Genomic DNA, 19253 nt, shown 5'->3' on the forward strand with positions numbered 1-19253 from the left:
AACAATTTATTTGCCTCATTATTTACAATAGAAAATGAGATTGGAAGTCCCAAGGAAATTAAAAGTGGATTGGGAGAGAGATAGAATAAAATTAACTTAAGTAAATCATTGATAATGAGGAAATCAATGAAATTAAAGAGTGACAAATCCCCAGAACCTGATGACACCAAGTTAGGCAGCATTGTAGCCAGTATAGATGACAGTATAAAATTACAAAGAGATATTGGTATATTAGGTGAATGGGCAAAACTGGGGCAGATGGAGTTGCATGAAAGCAACTGTGAGATTATCTATTTTGGACCAAAAAAAGATAGATCATGGTACTTTCTGGATGGTACAAAGTTAACTACATGGATGTCCAAAGAGACTTGGTGGTTCAAGTGCTTAGATCTTTAAAATGCTGTCTTCAGATGTAGAAAATAACCAAAAAGACTAATGAAATGCTAGCTTTTACATCTAAAAGAATAGAGTATAAGGGAGTATAAGGATGCAGAAGTTATGCTGCATCTGTACAAAACCTGATTAGACCTCACTTGTAAAACTGTGAGCAGATATGAGCAGCAGAGCTTCAGAAGGAGAGATTGGCCTTGGAGGGTGTACAATGTAGGTGTACAAGAATGATGCCTGGATTTCAGGGATTAAATTATAAGAATAAATTATATGAATTAGACCTGTTTTCTCTGGAATTTAGAAGCTTAAAGGATTGTCTGATCAAAGTCTTTGCAATATTAACAGGAAAAGACAGGATCGATAAAGATAAACTACTTCCATTGGTAGGGGGTTCTAGAATTAGGAGCATTGTTTAAAAGTGAGGACCAGACCACTCGAGAGATGTTAGGAAGCACTCTGCACACAAAGAGTGGTTGAGGATTGGAACTCTCTTTCACAAATGGTGGTTGATGCTAGATCAGTTATTAGTTTTAAAGACTTTTTTTGTTCAGCAAATGTATTAAAGGACAAAGACTAAAGACAGATGTATAGAGGTAGATCCCAGATTAGTAATTACCTCAGGCTCAAGGGGCTGAATGGCCTATTCCTGTTTCTATATTAATACAACTTCTACAATTACTTTAATCACAAAATAAATTAAATTCTTGAAAGAGTGAGATATAAGCAAAATCCTTCATATCCAGAGGAGTCCATGGGTAATTATACTAATGAATTCTGCAGATTAGTGAAAAACTGTGACTGTGGAGATCTGAAATCAGGAATGATAAATGATAGAATTATTATTGGAAATATTGTGTCTTTGGCAGATTTGTCAGAAGAGAAGTTAATTCAAGTCCCAGATTCATTACCTTCAAGAATGCAGCAAGAGGAGATGTAGGGGGCAGAACATGAAAGAAATCTCTAGAATAGGGGAATAGAATAGACTGAAACTTTGTCCTGTTACTACTCTCTCTCATTCACACTTTAATTTACAACCACTTTACATCACTCATTTTCTCTTTAACTACCATTAACAACCCCTTTCTTTAGTACTAGGCCTCAACAGCACCCATTATCTCTCCCCTGTCTCTGTCAAAAGTTATTAAAAGTATCTAATCACTTGCAGTCCTAAAAAAGTCATATTCAATTTGGAATGCTAACTGTTTCTCTCTCCACAGAGATGTCAGATTTGCTGAGTTTGTTTCAGATTTCCAACATTGACAGTATTTTTCACATATTTAAAAGAATATTTTGAGGCCCAGCTTGGGTATCTGACAGTTGGAAATCTGGGAGAACACAATGGTTGATTGGTGAGTAACCACTGTTAAGAATTGTGAAAATTGTTGGTATTGGAAAGAAAGTGTAAAATGTTAAGTACCTACCTCACAATTAATTAAGAGATAGTACCAAATGGAAGTAATAAAAAACTAAGCCTACTATTATTCACTTTATCCTTAAGTGTTCAGGTTTATTGCAATACTATTGTTCAGTACTATAAGTGGTTGCTCAAGACATTAATGTAAATCAATAATTTTGAATATAATCAGTTGACTCAGACAAAAAAAAACGGGTGGAAACATGTTATAAATGCAGGATGTGGGGCTCCTAGACACAGGTATAATCCGGGACAAGCTCATATCCAATAAATGGGAGAAACTGAGGACTACAGATGCTGGAGGTCAGAGTCGAATAGTGTGATGCTGGAAAAGGACAGCCAGTCAGGCAGCATCCGAGGAGCAGGAAAATTGATGTTTCGAGCATAAAGAAGGCCTTGAAGCTTCGATTCTCCTGCTCCTCAGATGCTGCCTGACCAACTGTGCTTTTCCAGCACACACTCTTCGATGCATATCCAATAACTGTCAGCATCTATCAAAATCTCAGCTCAAAGTTTATGAACAGGAGAGCAAACTGCAGACATCGTGCTATGTCAGTGTGGGGGGAAGATTACCTCGATGTTTTTTACCAGATGTAGTTACACCCATTGAGATTGTGTCTTCTGATTTGGTCGGGGACAAGATAGTGAAACTGTTAGGAAAGCAGGAATACAGGAGGTTCAGCCTTGACAATTGCTAAGCAGGTTTGAGATTCTTTTTGGCAGGACCTGTAAACGGAAATTAGAGTTAACGTTTCAGGTCCAGTAACCCTTCCTTAGAACCGGACTCCAGACATTAGCTTGAATTCTCTTCACAAGTGCTGCCAGACTTGCTGAGCTTTTCCATTTCTATTTTTGTTTCTGATTTACAGCATCCGTAGTTCTTTCAGTTTTTATTGAGATTCTTTCTGTTGGTTTGGGTGAAAGTGGGATCTGTATGACGGACAGACTAACTGACTGTGGCTTTGTGGTAGAGGGATTCATTCAAATGGGGAGAGCTTAAAGGAATGTGATAGTATGGACTGTATAGTAAGAGGGATTTGCATTGAATTGAATTGAACTGAAGTGATTGTCATGTGTACTGAGGCACAGTGAAAAGTTTTGTCTTGCGAGTAATACAGGCAGATCACATAGTCAAGTAGCATAGACAGTAAATAATAGTTAAACAGCAACAAAATCAAAAACACAGGTACAGGTAAATGTTAAGAGTTTGTGAGTCAGTTCAGTATTCTAACAACAGTGGATAGAAACTGTTTTGAAACCGAGTGGTGCATGTGTTCAGGCTTTTGTACCTTCTCCCCGATGGTAGAGGTTGTGAAAAACACATTGCACTTTAAGAATGCTGGCGGTCTTTCTTTGACAGCGGGCCTGATAGATGGATTCTATAGATGGGACGTTGGCCTTTGTGATTGTCTGGGCTGAGTACACCACTATCCGTAACCGTCTCTGGTCTTGAATGCTACAGTTGCCATACCAGGTAGTGATACATCCGCCGCCTTCGCCTCCACGCCTACTTCTTCAACAAGGACTCTCGTCCACCCTCTGACGACCCCTTCTCCCACCTCCAACACACCCCATCCACCTGGACACCCCGTGCTGGCCTTTTACCTGCCCTCGATCTCTTCATAACCAACTGCCGCCGTGACATTGACCGCGTCAACCTGTCCACCCTCTCACCCACTCCAACTTCTCACCCTCACAATGCGCAGCCCTCCACTCCCTCCGCCCCAACCCCAACCTCACTATCAAACCAGCAGACAAGGGAGGCGCAGTGGTAGTTTGGCGTACCGATCTTTACACCACTGAAGCTAGGCACCAACTCGTGGACACCTCCTCCTACTGCCCCCTTGACCATGACCCCACCTCACACCACCAAACCATAATCTCCCAGACCATCCAGAACCTCATCACCTCGGGGGATCTCCCATCCACCGCCTCCAACCTCATAGTCCCACAACCCCGCACCGCCAGTTTCTACCTCCTGCCCAAAATCCACAAACCCGACTGCCCCGGCCGACCCATTGTCTCAGCCTGCTCCTGCCCCACCGAACTCATCTCTGCATACCTCGACACTGTCCTGTGCCCCTTCGTCCAAGAACTCCCAACTACGTTCGGAGCACCACCCACGCCCTCCACCTCTTCCATGATTTTCGCTTCCCTGGCCCCCAACGCCTTCACGATGGACATCCAGTCCCTATACACTTCCATCCGCCATCACGAAGGACTCAAAGCCCTCCTCTTCTTCCTCTCCCGCCGAACCAACCAGTACCCTTCCACTGACACCCTCCTTCGACTGGCTGAACTGGTCCTCACTGTTAACAACTTTTCCTTCCAATGCTCCCACTTCCTCCAAACCAAAGGAGTAGCCATGGGCACCCACATGGGCCCCAGCTATGCCTGCCTCTTCGTCAGATATGTGGAACAGTCCATCTTCCGTAGCTACACTGGCACCATTCCCCACCTTTTCCTCCATTACATCGATGATTGTATTGCCGCTACCTCGTGCTCCCACGAGAAGGTTGGACAGTTCATCCACTTTACTAACACCTTCCACCCTGACCTCAAATTTACCTGGACCGTCTCAGACTCCTCCCTCCCCTTCCTAGACCTCTCCATTTCTATCTCGAGCGACCGACTCAACACAGACATTTACTACAAACCGACCGACTCCCACAGCTACCTAGATTACATCTTCTCCCACCCTGCCCTCTGTAAAAATGCCATCCCACATTCCCAATTCCTTTGCCTCCGCCGCATCTGCTCCCAGGAGGACCAATTCCAATACCGAACAACTCAAATGGCCTCCTTCTTCAAAGACAGCAATTTCCCCTCCGACGTGGTTACGATGCTCTCCACCGCATCTCTTCCACTTCACGCACATCCGCCCTTGAACCCCACCCCTCCAATCGCCACCAGGACAGAACCCCACTGGTCCTCACCTTCCACCCCACCAACCTCCGGACACATCTTTTCATCCTCCGCTATTTCTGCCACCTCCAAACAGACCCCACCACCAGGGATATATTTCCCTTGCCACCCCTATCAGCTTTCCGGAGAGACCACTTCCTCCGCGACTCCCTTGTCAGGTCCACACCCCCCACCAACCCAACCTCCACTCCCGGCACCTTCCCCTGCAACTACAAGAAGTGCAAAACTTACGCCCACACCTCCCCCCTCACCTCCCTCCAAGGCCCCAGTGGATCCTTCCATATCAGTTGCAAATTCACCTGCACCTCCACACACATCATTTACTGTATCCGCTGCACCCGATGTGGTCTCCTCTACATTGGGGAGACAGGCCATCTACTTGCGGAATGTTTCAGGGAACACCTCCGGGACACCCGCACCAACCAACCCAACTGCCCCGTGGCTGAACATTTTAACTGCCCCTCCCACTCCACCAAGGACATGCAGGTCCTTGGCCTCCTCCATCGCCAGACCCTGGCCACACGACGCCTGGAGGAAGAACGCCTCATCTTCCGCCTAAGAACCCTCCAACCACACGGGATGAGTGTAGATTTCTTCAGCTTCCTCATTTCCCCTCCCCCCCAACCTCTCTCTCTCAGTCCCAACCCCTGGATTCAGCACCTCCTTCTTGACCTGCAATCTTCTTCCCGACCTCTCCGCCCCCCACCCCCTCTCCGCCCCCACCCCCTCTCCGACCTATCACCCTCACCCTCACCTCCTTCCACCTATCGTATTCCCAGTGCCCCTCCCCCAAATTACACCCCCCTACTTTTCATCTCAGCCCGCTTGGCAAACCAGCCTCATTCTTGAAGAAGGGCTTATGCCTGAAACGTCGATTCTCCTGCTCCTTGGGTGCTGCCTGGCCTGCTGCACATTTTCAGCACCACACTTTTCAACTGTGATACATCCAGACAGAATGCTCTTGATGGCGCACCATTTCACTGCAGCAAAGAGTGGCCCTAAGCTGAGTTTCCTGCTTATGACCAGGGTCTGGAGTAGCTTCTCAGGGCTGGAGAGGAACTTAGAATGGGAGAAGGATGATCCAGTGATTGTGGTCCATGTGTGATCCAAAGACATAGACAGGACAAGGAAAGAGTTTCTATAGAGTGGGTCTGAGGGACTAGACACTAAATTAAGAAGCAGGACCTCAAAGGTAATAATCTCTGGAGGGTAGGAGGAGGTCAAGTTAATTCCAATCGCCAGTAAAGTGATGAAGAGCACATTATTGGTACTGTGGTCTGATAAGTCTCTGGTTCTGAGGTACTTCCTACAATGGTCTTAAAAAAACATAGCTTGTGATATAGTTGATACATTGGTTTTAATGCTCCAAAATTCCTTAGATTAGGAGAAAAGTCCATTAAATTGGAAAATACAGAATGTAACTCCTTTATTCAAAAAGGAAGGGAGACAGAAAGCACGAAACTGACAGAAACCTATCTGCCACAGGGAAGATTTGAAGATTTGAGAAGCTATTATGAAAAATGTTATAGCAGACACGCTGAGAAAAAAACATGATAAACAGGCAAAGTCAACATGGTTTTGTGAAAATGAATGCAAACTCCACACAGACAATCGACTGGAGGTGGTATCCACCAGTTGCTCTTTATTTAATTGACTAATAAAGAACAACTGGTGGATACCACCCCCAGCTGATTGTCTGTGTGGAGTTTGCACATTCTCCCCATTTCTGCACGAGTTTCCTCCCACAGTCCAAAGATGTGTAGGTTAGATAGACTGACCATTCTAAACTGACTAGAGTGTCCATGGATGTGCAGGCTAGGTGGATTAGCCGTGTGAATGCAGGATTGCTGGGAAAGGTAAGGGGGTTGGGTCTAGGTGGCATGCTCTTTGGAGGGTCAGTTTGAACTTGATGGGCCAAATAACCTGCTTCCACACTGAGAATTCTATAATTCTATATACAGTTCATGGATTTCCGAAGGTATTTGATAATAGGGTTTATCTGAGGTTATTGTGAAAAATCAAAGCTCATGCATTCCGGCTAACATTGACAAGGATAGAAGCTTTGCTGCTGAACAAGAAACAGAGTAGGCATAATGAGTTATTTTCTGGTTGGCAGAATGCACTGAGTGGCATGTTACAGAGGTCAGTGTTGGGGCCTTAACTTGTTCAAATTTATATAAATGACATGGGTGAAGGAACTAAAGGCATGTTCACTAAATTTGCTGAAACACAGGTATAGTTAGAAAATCATAAGGAGGCAGCTCAGGATTATAGCTGAAAATGTGTTGCTGGAAAAGCACAGCAGGTCAGGCAGCATCCAGGGAACAGGAGAATCGACGTTTCGGGCATAAGCCCTTCTTCAGGAAGGGCTTATGCCCGAAACGTCGATTCTCCTGTTCCCTGGATGCTGCCTGACCTGCTGCGCTTTTCCAGCAACACATTTTCAGCTCTGATCTCCAGCATCTGCAGACCTCACTTTCTCCTCAAGGAGCTCAGGATTATAGACAGGTTCACTGGATGGACAAAGTCTGGCAAATAAAATATAATGTTGGAAAATGTGGAATTGTCCATTTTTGCAGGAAGATAAAAAAGAAGCATATTTTGGGTGGCCTAGATGCTCAGGATTTTGATATGGTGGATGTGGGAAGTTATGTTGCCTAGAACCAGCAGTCATTGTTCAAAAAAAGGGAATCACTCAGTTAAGACAGAGCAAAGGAGAATTTGTTTTCTCAGAGAGGGTAGAGGTCTTTGGAATGCTTTTCATCAAAAGGCAGAGAAAACAGAATTGTTGATATTTTTAAGGCAGAGATAAATGAATTTTCAAATAAGTAAGGGAGTGGTTGGCTGCAATTTGAAGTAATCACATCAGCCATGATCTTATTGATTGACAGAACAGGCACACGGAGCCAAGTGAACTAATCTTCCTTCTAATTTGTATGTTCATGTACTCATACAATTTAATGAAGTCAAAAAGTCTTGCCTTTGGAGAAAACTACTTAGAATGTGGTCAAAGAAGAAACCAGGAAAGATTGGGGCAATCCAATGAAGAGAAGGATAACCTTATAACAGGACAGCATAGGCCAAACCACAGAAAATAACTACCTGAAGAACTGTGAATGCCATAAATCAGAAAGAAAAACAGAAGTTGCTAGAAAAGCTCAGCAGGCCTGGCAGTGTCTGTAAAAAGATATCCTTCTGAGAAATGCACTGGTCTCAAAATGTTAACTCTGATTTCCCTGAACAGAAAATAAGAGTTAAGGCCATGCTGTGGAACAAAAATGTCTCCCAAGCCCAAGTAGTACTCAGCTATGACAAAAAAAATACTGCATTTGTACATCTTCAAATATCTCACCAATATTTCAAAAGAAGTAACTTAAAAGAAGAACAAAGGACCCATTACCCAGCATGAGCAAAACCAATGTAGTGTACAAAATCCCATGCAAGGACTGCACAAAACACTAAATAGGACAAACAGGAAGACAGATAGCCATCCGCATCCATGAACACCAACTAGCCACGAAACGACACGACCAGCTATCCTTAGTAGCCACACATGCAGATGACAAGCAACATGAATTCGACTGGGACAACGCTACTATTATAGGACAAGCCAAACAGAGAACAGCCAGGGAATTCCTAGAAGCATGGCACTCATCCACAGATTCAATCAATCAATAAGCACATCGACCTGAACCCAATATACCGACCACTGCAGCGGACAGCTGGAACTGACAGCCGGAAGCGGCAGATTCAAACCACTACAAATGCCAGAGGAAAGATCACAGAAGCGCTTCACAGGAGACCCCCATGCACTGAGGATGTCACCTAGACAGGGGACGAAACGTCTGCAACAAAAATTCCCAGTTTGGCGAACACAACCACAACAAAAGAAGTAACTAGTGAAAGAGTTGATATAGTGGTTTTAATCTTCCACAGCTCATTAGAATCTGAGAAAGTTACTTTAGATTAGAAAACAGCTAATTATTCAGAAAGGGAGGGTGACAGAAAGCAGGAAACTACAAGCCAGTTAGCTTAGTATCTATCACAGTGAAAATATTAGAAACTATTATTAAAGATGTTAGAATAAGGCACTTGGATAAGAGTCATAGAGATGTACAGCATGAAAACAGACCCTTCAGTCCAACCCGTCCATGCCAACCAGATATCCCAACCCAACCTAGTCCCACCTGCCACAACCCGGCCCATATCCCTCCAAACCCTTCCTATTCATATACCCAACTAAATTCCTTTTAAATGTTGGAATTGCACCAGTCTCCACCACTTCCTCTTGCAGCTCATTCCAAATAAGTACCACCCTCTGTGTGAAAAAGTTGTCCCTTAGGTCCCTTTTATATCTTTCCCCCCTCACCCTAAACCTATGCCCTCTAGTTCTGGACTCCCCAACCCCAGGTAAAAGGTTTAGTCCATGCCCATCATAATTTTATAAACCTCTATAAGGTCACCTGTCAGCCTCCGATGCTCCAGGGAAAACTGCTTCTGCCTTTTCAGCCTCTCCCTATAGCTTAAATCCTCCAACCCTGGCAACAATCTTGTAAATCTTTTCTGAACACTTCCAAGTTTCACAACATCTTTCCAATAGGAAGGAGACCAGAATTGCACAAAATATTCCAACAGTGGCCTAACCAATGTCCTGTACAGCCGCAACATGACCTCCCAACTCCTGTATTCAGTACTCTGACCAATAAAGGAAAGCATACCAAACGCCTTCATCACTATCCTATCTACCTGCAACTCTACTTTCAAGGAGCTATGAACCTGCACTCCAAGTCTCTTTGTTCAGCAACACTCCCTAGGACCTTACCATAAAGTGTATAATTACTGCTAAGATTTGCTTTCCCAAAATGCAGCACCTCACACTTATCTGAATTAAACTCCATCTGCTATTGCTCAGCCCATTGGCCCATCTGATCAAGATCCTGTTGTAATCTGAGGTAATCTTCTTTGCTATCTACTACAACTCCAATTTTGGTGTCATCTGCAAACTCTTATGCTTGCATCCAAATCATTTATGTAAAAGACAAAAAATAGAGAACCCAGCACTGATCCTCATGGCACTCCAGTCTGAAAAACAACCCTCCACCACCACCTCTGTCTTCTACTTTTGAGCCAGTTCTGTACACAAATGGCTAGTTCTCCCTGTATTCCATGAGATCTAACCTTGCTAACCAGTCTCCCATGGGGAACCTTGTCAAACACCTTACTGAAGTCCAGATAGATCACATTTACTGCTCTGCCCTCAATCTTCTTTGTTACTTCTTCAAAAAACTCAATCAAGTTTGTGAGACATGATTTCCCACGCACAAAGCCATGTTGACTATCCCGAATCAGTCCTTGCCTTTCCAAATACATGTACATCCTGTCCCTCAGGAATTCCTCCAACAACTTGCCCACCACTGAGGTCAGGCTCACCAGTCTATAGTTCCCTGGCTTGTCTTTACCGCCCTTCTTAAACAGTGGCACCACGTTTGCCAACCCCCCAGTCTTCCGGCACCTCACCTGTGACTATCGATGATACAAAAATCTCAGCAAGAGGTCCAGCAATCACTTCTCTAGCTTCCCAGAGAGTTCTCAGGTACACCTGATCAGGTCCTGGGGATTTAACCACTTTTAACCGTTTCAAGACATCCAGCACTTCCTCCTCTATAATCTGGACATTTTGCAAGATGTCACCATCTATTTCCCTACAGTCTATATCTTCCATATCCTTTTCCACAGTAAATACTGATGCAAAATATTCATTTAGTATCTCTTCCATTTTCTGTGGCTCCACACAAAAGCCGCCTTGCTGATTTTTGAGGGGCTCTATTCTCTCCCCCTTTTGTCCTTAATATATTTGTAAAAACCCTTTGGATTCTCCTTAATTCTATTTGCCAAAGCTATCTCATGTCCTTGTTTTGCCCTCCTGAGTTCCCTCTTAAGTATATTCCTACTTTCTTTATACTCTTCTAAGGATTCACTCAATCTATCCTGTCTTTACCTGACATATGCTTCCTTCTTTTTCTTAATCAAACCCTCAATTTCTTTAGTCATCCAGCATTCCCTATACCTACCAGCCTTCCCTTTCACCCTGACAGGAATATATTTTCTCTGGATTCTTGTTATCTCATTTCTGAAGGCTTCCCATTTTCTAGCCGTCCCTTTACCTGCGAACATCTGTCTACAATCAGCTTTCGAAAGTTCTTGCCTAATACTGTCAAAATTGGCCTTTCTCCAATTTAGAACGTCAACTTTTGGATGTGGTCTATCCTTTTCCATCACTATTTTAAAATGAATAGAATTATGGTCGCTAGCGCCCCAAAGTGCTCCCCCACTGACACCTCAGTCACCTGCCCTGCCTTATTTCCCAGGAGTAGGTCAAGTTTTGCACCTTCTCTCATAGGTACATCCACATATGGAATCAGAAAATTGTCTTGTACACACTTAAGAAATTCCTCTCCATCTAAACCTTTAACATTATGGCAGTTCCAGTTGATGTTTGGAAAGTTAAAATCCCCTACCATAACTACCCTGTTATTCTTACAGATAGCTGAGATCTCCTTACAAATTTGTTTCCCAATTTCCCTCTGATTATTGGGGCGTCTATAATACAATCCCAATAAGCTGATCATTCCTTTCTTATTTCTCAGTTCCACTCAAATAACTTCCCTGGATGTATTTCTGGGTCTGTTTCCATGCTGTACATCTCCATGACTCTGTACACAAATCTTGAGAGTTCTGCTGTCTGGATTATGTAGTGCCATCTCTGCATGCTGCAGCTTCCGTTTCTTCAGCAATGATATTCAATCTGACAAGACCGTGACATTTGCCCCCTATCAAACTTATAACAGTGAGATGACTATTGACTTAAAAAAGTTCTGTAAAATTCATGTCATTCAGATGACCACTTTCCTCAAGGAATTCATGCTAGTGTTTCTATCTCATTGACAGCTTTGTATGTGTAGGCATTTAAATGTTTGTTGATCTGAAACTGTGTCCTACTTCTGCACATTGAGTGAAAGTGATCCACGCAAATCTATGAACAAATGAACAAGGTCGATCACTCTGCCCTTCATGCCTCCTCCCCCGTTCAACAAGATCATGACTGTATGATTTTAACCTCAACTCTACATTCTTGCATGTCTCCGCTAATATTTAATTCCTGACTTAATCACAAATCTACCTACCTCTGTCTTAAAAACATTTAAAGATTTTGCATCCATTGTCTTTTAACGAAGGGAATTCAAAAGACTCCCAACCCTCTTAAAGTATATTGTTTTCCTCATGACTGTCTTAAACAGTTTGCCCCTTATTTTTGAACTATGACCTCTCCCACAAGAGGAAACATTCTTTCCACATCCACACAGTCATATCCCCATGGGACATAAGTGTTTCAATTACGTCACCTCTGACTCTTAGAGTCATAGAGTCATAGAGATGTGCAGCATGGAAACAGACCCTTCAGTCCAACCTGTCCATGACGACCAGATATCCTAAGCTAATTTAGTCACATTTTCCAGCACTTGGCCCATATCCCTCGAAACCCTTCCTATTCATATACCTATTCAGATGCTTTTTAAATACTGCAATTGTACCAGCCTCCACCACTCCCTCTGGCAGTTCATTCCATACACGTACCACCCTCTGCATGAAAATGTTGCCCCTTCAGTCTCTTTTATATCTTTCCCCTCTCACCTTAAACCTATGCCCTCTAGTTCTGGACCCCCCCACCCCAGGGAAAAAGCTTTGTCTACTTATCCTATCTATGACCCTCATGATTTTATAAACCTCTATTAGGTCATCCTTCAGACTCCGACGCTCCAGGGAAAACAGCCCCAGCCTATTCAACCTCTCCCTATCGCTCAAATCCTCCAACCCTGGCAACATTCTTATAAATCTTTTCTGAACCCTTTCAAATTTCACAACATCCTTCCAATAGGAAGGAGACCAGAACTGCACACAATATTCCAAAAATGGCCTAACCAGTGTCCTTTACTGCCGCAACATGACCTCTCAACTCCTATACTCGATGCTCTGGCCAACAAAGGACAGCATACCAAATGCCTTCTTCACTATCCTATCGACCTGCAACTCTACTTTCAAGGAACTGTGAACCTGCACTCCAAGGTCTCTTTGTTCAGCAACACTCCCTAGGACCTTACCATTAAGTGTAGAAATCCTTCTCTGATTTGCTTTCCCAAAATGCAGCCTTTCATATATATCTAAATTAAACTCCATCTGCACTCCTCAGCCCATTGGCCCATCTGATCAAGATCCCATTGTACTCTGAGGTAACAATCTTTGCTGTCCACTACACCTCCAATTTTGGTGTCATCTGCAAACTTACGAACTACGAACTTACAAACTTGTGAACTTCCTATGTTCACATCCAAATCATTTACACAAATGACGAAAAGTAGTGGAACCCGCACTGATCCTTGTGGCACTCCACTGGTCACAGGCCTTCAATCTGAAAAGCAACCCTCCACCTCCACCCTCTGTCATTTACCTTTGAGCCAGTTTTGTACCCAAATGGCTAGTTTTCCCTGTATTCCATGAGATCTAACCTTGCTAACCAGTCTTCTGTAGGGAACCTTGTCAAATACCTCACTGATGTCCATATACATCACGTCCATCATTCTGCCCTCATCAATCCTTATTACTTCTCCTAAAATCTCAATCAAGTTAATAAGATATGATTTCCCATGCACAAAGCCATACTGACTATCCCTAATCAGTCTTTGCCTTTCCAAACACATGTAAATCCTGCCCCTCAGGATTCCCTCTAACAACTTGCCCACAACCAATGTCAGGCTCACCGGTCTATAGTTCCCTGGCTTTTCCTTACCATCTTTCTCAAATAGTGGCATCATGTTAGCCAACTTCCAGTCTTCCAGCACCTCATCTGTGACTATTGATGATATGAATATCTCAGTAAAGGGTCCAGAAATCACTTCACTAGCTTCCCACAGAGTTCTTGGGTATGCCTGAGCAGGTCCTGGAGATTTATCTACTTTTATGCGTTTCAAGAGATCCATTACTTCCTCTTCTGTAATATGCACATTTTTCAAGATGTCACCATTTATTTCCCCACATTCTATATCTTCCATGTCCTTCTCCGCAGTAAACACCGATGCAAAATACTCGTTTAGTATCTCCCCATCTTCCCATAATTGTTATTATGTAATAAACACAAAAACACAAATTCAGAGCAAGAGTTGGCCACTTGAACATTTGGGGCCTGTTCTGCTATTTAGTAAGACCATGGCTAATCAGATTTACATGAACTTCACATTTCTGTATGTCCCTGCTACCCTTCACCTTTTTGCTTATCAAGGATTAATCACCTCTGAAATAAAAATATTTTGCCTCCACTACCTTTTGAGGAAGGGAGTTCCAATGACTCTTATTCCTCTAAGAGAAAATAATATATCGTTATCACCATATCAGATGGGTTATTATTTTTAAAAAGTGACCTCTAATGTTAGATTCTCCAATGAGAAGAAACATTCCTTGCACATCCACCAGAGAAGTCCGCTCTGGTCTTAAATGTTTCAATCAAGTCTCCTCCTACTCTTCTAAACTGCAATAGATACTGTCAGTTCTTCTATGATGTGATGCTTGCATTATTGTGCAATCCTGCATTATAGAAAAGTTGTGCTTTTGAAGCAGCACTTAAAGTGTTGGTGCTGTAATTGTGCTAGAGCCAACACGCGTTTTAAAGGTTTGTGCTAGAGAAACAGTGTCCTTAATTTGTCAACCGTGTTACAGCGATTTCTTATTGACGAAACACATGCTTCAACAGAATATGTACAATGTCCAGTCTTTCTTCTTGAGACAACCTGCCTAGTTCAGATATTAGATTAAATTAGATTAGATTCCTTACAGTGTGGAAACAGGCTATTTGGCCCAGTAATTCCACACCGACCCTCCGAAAAGTAACCCACCCAGATCCATTCCCCTACCCTTTATTTACCCCTGACTAGTGCACCTAATACTATGGGAAATTTAGCACGGCCAATTCACCTAACCTGCACATATTAGTCTAGCAAACCATCTCTGAATGATTCCCAACCTACTTACTTGTTTCCTTAAAGAAGGAGACCAATACTTTTAGAATACCCTAGATGTGGTTTCACCAATGCCCTATATCACTGAAACATAGCCCTTACTTTTGTATTTAATTCTATTCAAAATAAATAATAACATTCTATTTGCTCTTGCAATTACTTGCTGTACCTGCATAGTAACCTTTTGCCATGCACAAAATAGGGCATCTGGATCCTCTGGCATTTCAGAGCTCTGCAGCTTCTCAACCGTTGGATCATGTTCTTTAATCAAAATGGACAATTTCACATAATCCCGCATTATATTCAATTTACTATTTTTTGACAACTCACTTAATCTATCCTTTGGTAATCTCCTCATGTGCTCTTCACAACTTTCCTTCCTGCCTACCTTTGTGTGAGCAGCAAATTTGGCAACCATGCCTTTGGTGCCTTCATCCAAATCATTTACATAAATTGAAAATTTGAAGCCTTCACCAATCCCAGTGACACATCGCTGATTACGTTTAGACATGCAGAAAATGACCCCATTTATGCCCACTTTGCATTTCCTGTTCACTAGTCAATCTCCTATCCATGTCAGTATGTTATATGCTGTATCATGAGGTTCTATTTTCCACAACAACCTTTGATGTGACACCTTATTAAATAACTTGTGACAATCTAAGTACAGAACATGTACTGGTTTTGTTTATCCACAGCACGATACTTCTTCAAAGTATTCCAATAAATTGTTTAAACGTGATTTCCTTTTCAGAAAACCTATGTGTGTATACTTACTTATCTGAATTTATCTCAGCATCCTGTTATGATGTCTTTATAAACAGTTTCTTATGTTTTCCCTATTATAGATGTGAAACTCGCTGGTGTATTGTGTCCTGCTTTCTGTTTCCCTCCATTTTTGATTAAAGAAGTTAAATTAAGTACTTTCCATGAATCTAGTGAAATTTTGAGAAAAAGTACACTAATGCATCAACTATTACACTAGCCACTTCTTTTTAAGACCCTCAGATGAAAACCATGAGGACCCAGCGACTTGTTGACCTGATAACTTACTAAATAGTACTTCCTGGTGATTGAAATTTTCTTGTGTTCCAGTTCAATTAATTTGTCATCACCTTTTTTTTCAGTTATTAGTTACCCAGATTCATTTTCTATAGCACAAGCATTCACTCTTAAATTGTTTCTTTTGTAAATTGTTTAGAGTCTCTTATTGTGTGGCTTTATATTTTTAGATACCTTTTGCTCATACTCTAATTTTTCCCTCCTTATTAATCTTTTAATCATATTTTAAAAATATTCTGACCTATCTTCTGACCAACAGTTCATCTTTGCATAAATATGTGCTTTCTAGTTAAATTTAATACTATCTTTATTTCTTTTACTTATCTTCTTAAGGTGACATCATCTTAATGTTAAAACCTATGAGTGGATGTTCTTCAGCATCTGTAAATCAAATTGGCCCTTAGACCCAATCAAGGAAAGAGGTATGACATCCGTATCTTTCTATTGACAAATAACACAGAAATGAGTCACAGGCCAAGCAGTGATACTGTGACCAAGTGTGTGAAGTGTTTACCAAGTTGTCAGATCTCCCTGATGCAGTGTAGAGTCGTGAACTGAGAATGGAGAAATTCATTTAATTCGTGTGCACTACCATGGCCTAGGGTTTGGAAAACATGAGTACAATCTCTGAGAGAGTAGCCAGCCTTGTAGGGAGTCCTGAGGAGATACAGAAACAGTGCACTGAAATGCTCTCAGGCATAGGATGGTCAGTAATGCTAACAGCATAAAGATACAGAAGCCTGAGATTCTTGGATAGGATGGACATGGAGAAGATGTTTCCACTAGTAGGAGAAACTAGGACTTGAGGGCACGGGTTCAGAATGGAGGGATGACCATTCAGAACTGAGATGAGGAGGAATTTCTTCAGCCAGAGGGTGGTGAATTTCTGGAACTCATTCTGTAGAAGGCTGTGGAGGCCACCTCATTGAGTGTATTTAAGACAGAATTGATGGGTTCTTGATGAATAAGGATTATGGGGAGAAGGCAGAAGAATGGGTTGAGAAACATATCAGCTATGACCAAATAGCAGAGCAGACTCAATGGGCCAAATGGTCTAATTTTGTTCCTGTGTCTCATGGTCTTATGGCCCATCCAATCCACTCCTTGTGGACCCCAGTAACAATCCAGAGCATCATCAAAGATCTGAAGCAATCACCATCAATGATGAAGGTGTTCCTCATTTATCAATCTCCTTAGCCCTTCAGACTAAGGGATCAGGTGTGCAGCAGGGATCACCAACTTAATTGCCCTTACTTTGGTGTTGATGCAACAGCCTCGGACAGAGCTTCCACTGGCACCTCCATGAAGAGGACAACCACAACGTACACAGGTGTACATTTTAGGGTGAAAATCCTATCCTGAGTTACAATTACACAACTCATGGCATCATGACTGTGGTGAATGGACTAACAAGGGAGTGGACAACTGTAAGGTTGGAATAGAGGCACAAGTGTCCTGATCACTATTGACCCAAAGCGTTAACGTTTGGAGAGGCAGTTGTGTCCAAGCATAAATCCATTCATACAATTCATATGACTAGTCATAATAAATCTAACAGTTCAATGATTTGATTTAGATGTCAAATTATTATTTTGTTTTGGCTGAAACAATAATACTAATTCATGAGGGGAAGTTTTAGAACCAGTTTTAAGTGTTCTTGTCACAAATAGGTAGCAGACTGTGCCTAAGTGGTTGGGGGGAAATTGTACTAATGCGTTTCCTGGCTGGTTGTAGTCATGTGCCATGAGGACCTCACTGTAATCAGCCATATTACAGTAGTTCCAAACAATGTCCATGAACACGTAATACTTCATTCTTCCATAATGCTGCTGTTGGTAGCAAACTGGAAGAGGGAAGCTACTGGAGCTGAGTAGTACTACAGTCATTATAAGCAGAAGTAAGGCTTCTGTTGGTGCTAGGATCATCATCAAGCACTGTGAACATGAGGACTTACTAAATGGAGGATGTAGTAATATATTAACTCCGTGTTGATTAATCTAATAGGACATGTCAGGACTTCCATAAAATGATTTGCTGATAGCACAAAAATGAGAATATTTAATCTAAACTTGAAATCTGACTACCTCCACTTACTTGCAGGTATTCTTTGAAATGCAGTGAAAAGATTTAGGAGATTTATGTCATTCTAGGCAAAGCTGACAAATATAGTATGTCTTTGGAGAGAAATACACACTGATTTGATGATAAAAATAATGAAAACATTTGGCAAAGGTTATCAAATCTTTGAATTTCATGTGGTTTCTACAGAGCCATAAACTGGAAAATTAAAGCAGATGTGAAGTTGAAGCTCATTTATTAGCCTGACAGGAGATATAATACTGTATATAGCAAATAGAGAGTTTTGTGGGACAGTGGTAGTATCCTTATCTCTGGGTGAGAAGGTCCAGGTTCAAAATGTCTCATAGCATGTCTGAACCAGTTAATTAAAATAACTGTAGCAGTACAATGTGTGTACGTATACACACACACATATATACATGATCCAACCAACTTAAAAAAGGATTCACATTTCATGGAAATAGGGGTATAAAAGTAAAAGGAGACTAATCCTTACTGGGCTAATGGGTGTGCTGCCACAGTTAGTCAAGAGCCTCAGCTGATTACTGTACAGGAGGTTGGCCATGGTAAGTTACAATTCTTTTCTTTGGGGAAAGAGGAAGCATTTTTAATTTTGAGGCCCTACTAGGGACAATTTCATTAAATCATACTGCCATTGACTAAATAATGCCACCCATCTGCCTTCAATTTGCATTCCATCAACAGGTCACTTATTGTCCAAGAATGCAGAATACAAATGATGGACTTAAGTAATCATGAGCATTACATTGTGCACACTTAATTGCCTCATTGTTATGCAAGCTAAACAAGTATCATGGGAACAAGGGACTAAAGTGGAAACTAAAATTCTTGTTTGCCAATCACATTCCATGACATGTTCAGGGACACAATGCTTCCCAGTTCCTAGATTCTCACATTGAAATGTAAGCATATCAGGGATGGGCTGTGACCTGGAAGGAGACATTTCCTTGAAGGAAGAGTGGGTATTGGGGGAAATGGCCTCTAGTAGGGTGTTTTACCATAAGAAACTGGGAATGGATATTGTGGTATTCAAGAATTCAACAGACATTACTGTTATCTATTATACACAAAAGATAGAATATATCAGAGCCTCATGGTTCCACTTGAATAACATGCCTCAAGTGGCCCCAAAATAAGATGGAGTATGTGGCCTTTATATCTTCCATTCACATGCCATGATTCAGTGAGGATATCATAAGTATACTGACATACTCACCATGAGACATATCAACAATCCCTTTTTCCAAAGATATAAAATCATCCAGATACGATTGCATATCCAGATTTCACAAAGG

General features: G+C 42.0%; 1 long non-coding RNA gene across 1 annotated transcript in view; it reads left to right on the forward strand.

Moving 5' to 3' along the window:
- Positions 1 to 19253, forward strand: part of LOC122559739 (uncharacterized) — a 77014-nt gene that overhangs the window by 24035 nt on the left and 33726 nt on the right. Inside the window, exon 4 of the long non-coding RNA XR_006314530.2 lies at positions 16192 to 16280. This is a non-coding gene — a long non-coding RNA (uncharacterized LOC122559739). The remainder of the gene's footprint in view (positions 1 to 16191; positions 16281 to 19253) is intronic.

Source organism: Chiloscyllium plagiosum, unplaced genomic scaffold (genome assembly GCF_037043375.1).
Source record: "Chiloscyllium plagiosum isolate Xiang-an unplaced genomic scaffold, Cpla_swu_hap1 HiC_scaffold_19, whole genome shotgun sequence".
Classification (NCBI taxonomy): Eukaryota; Metazoa; Chordata; class Chondrichthyes; order Orectolobiformes; family Hemiscylliidae; genus Chiloscyllium; species Chiloscyllium plagiosum.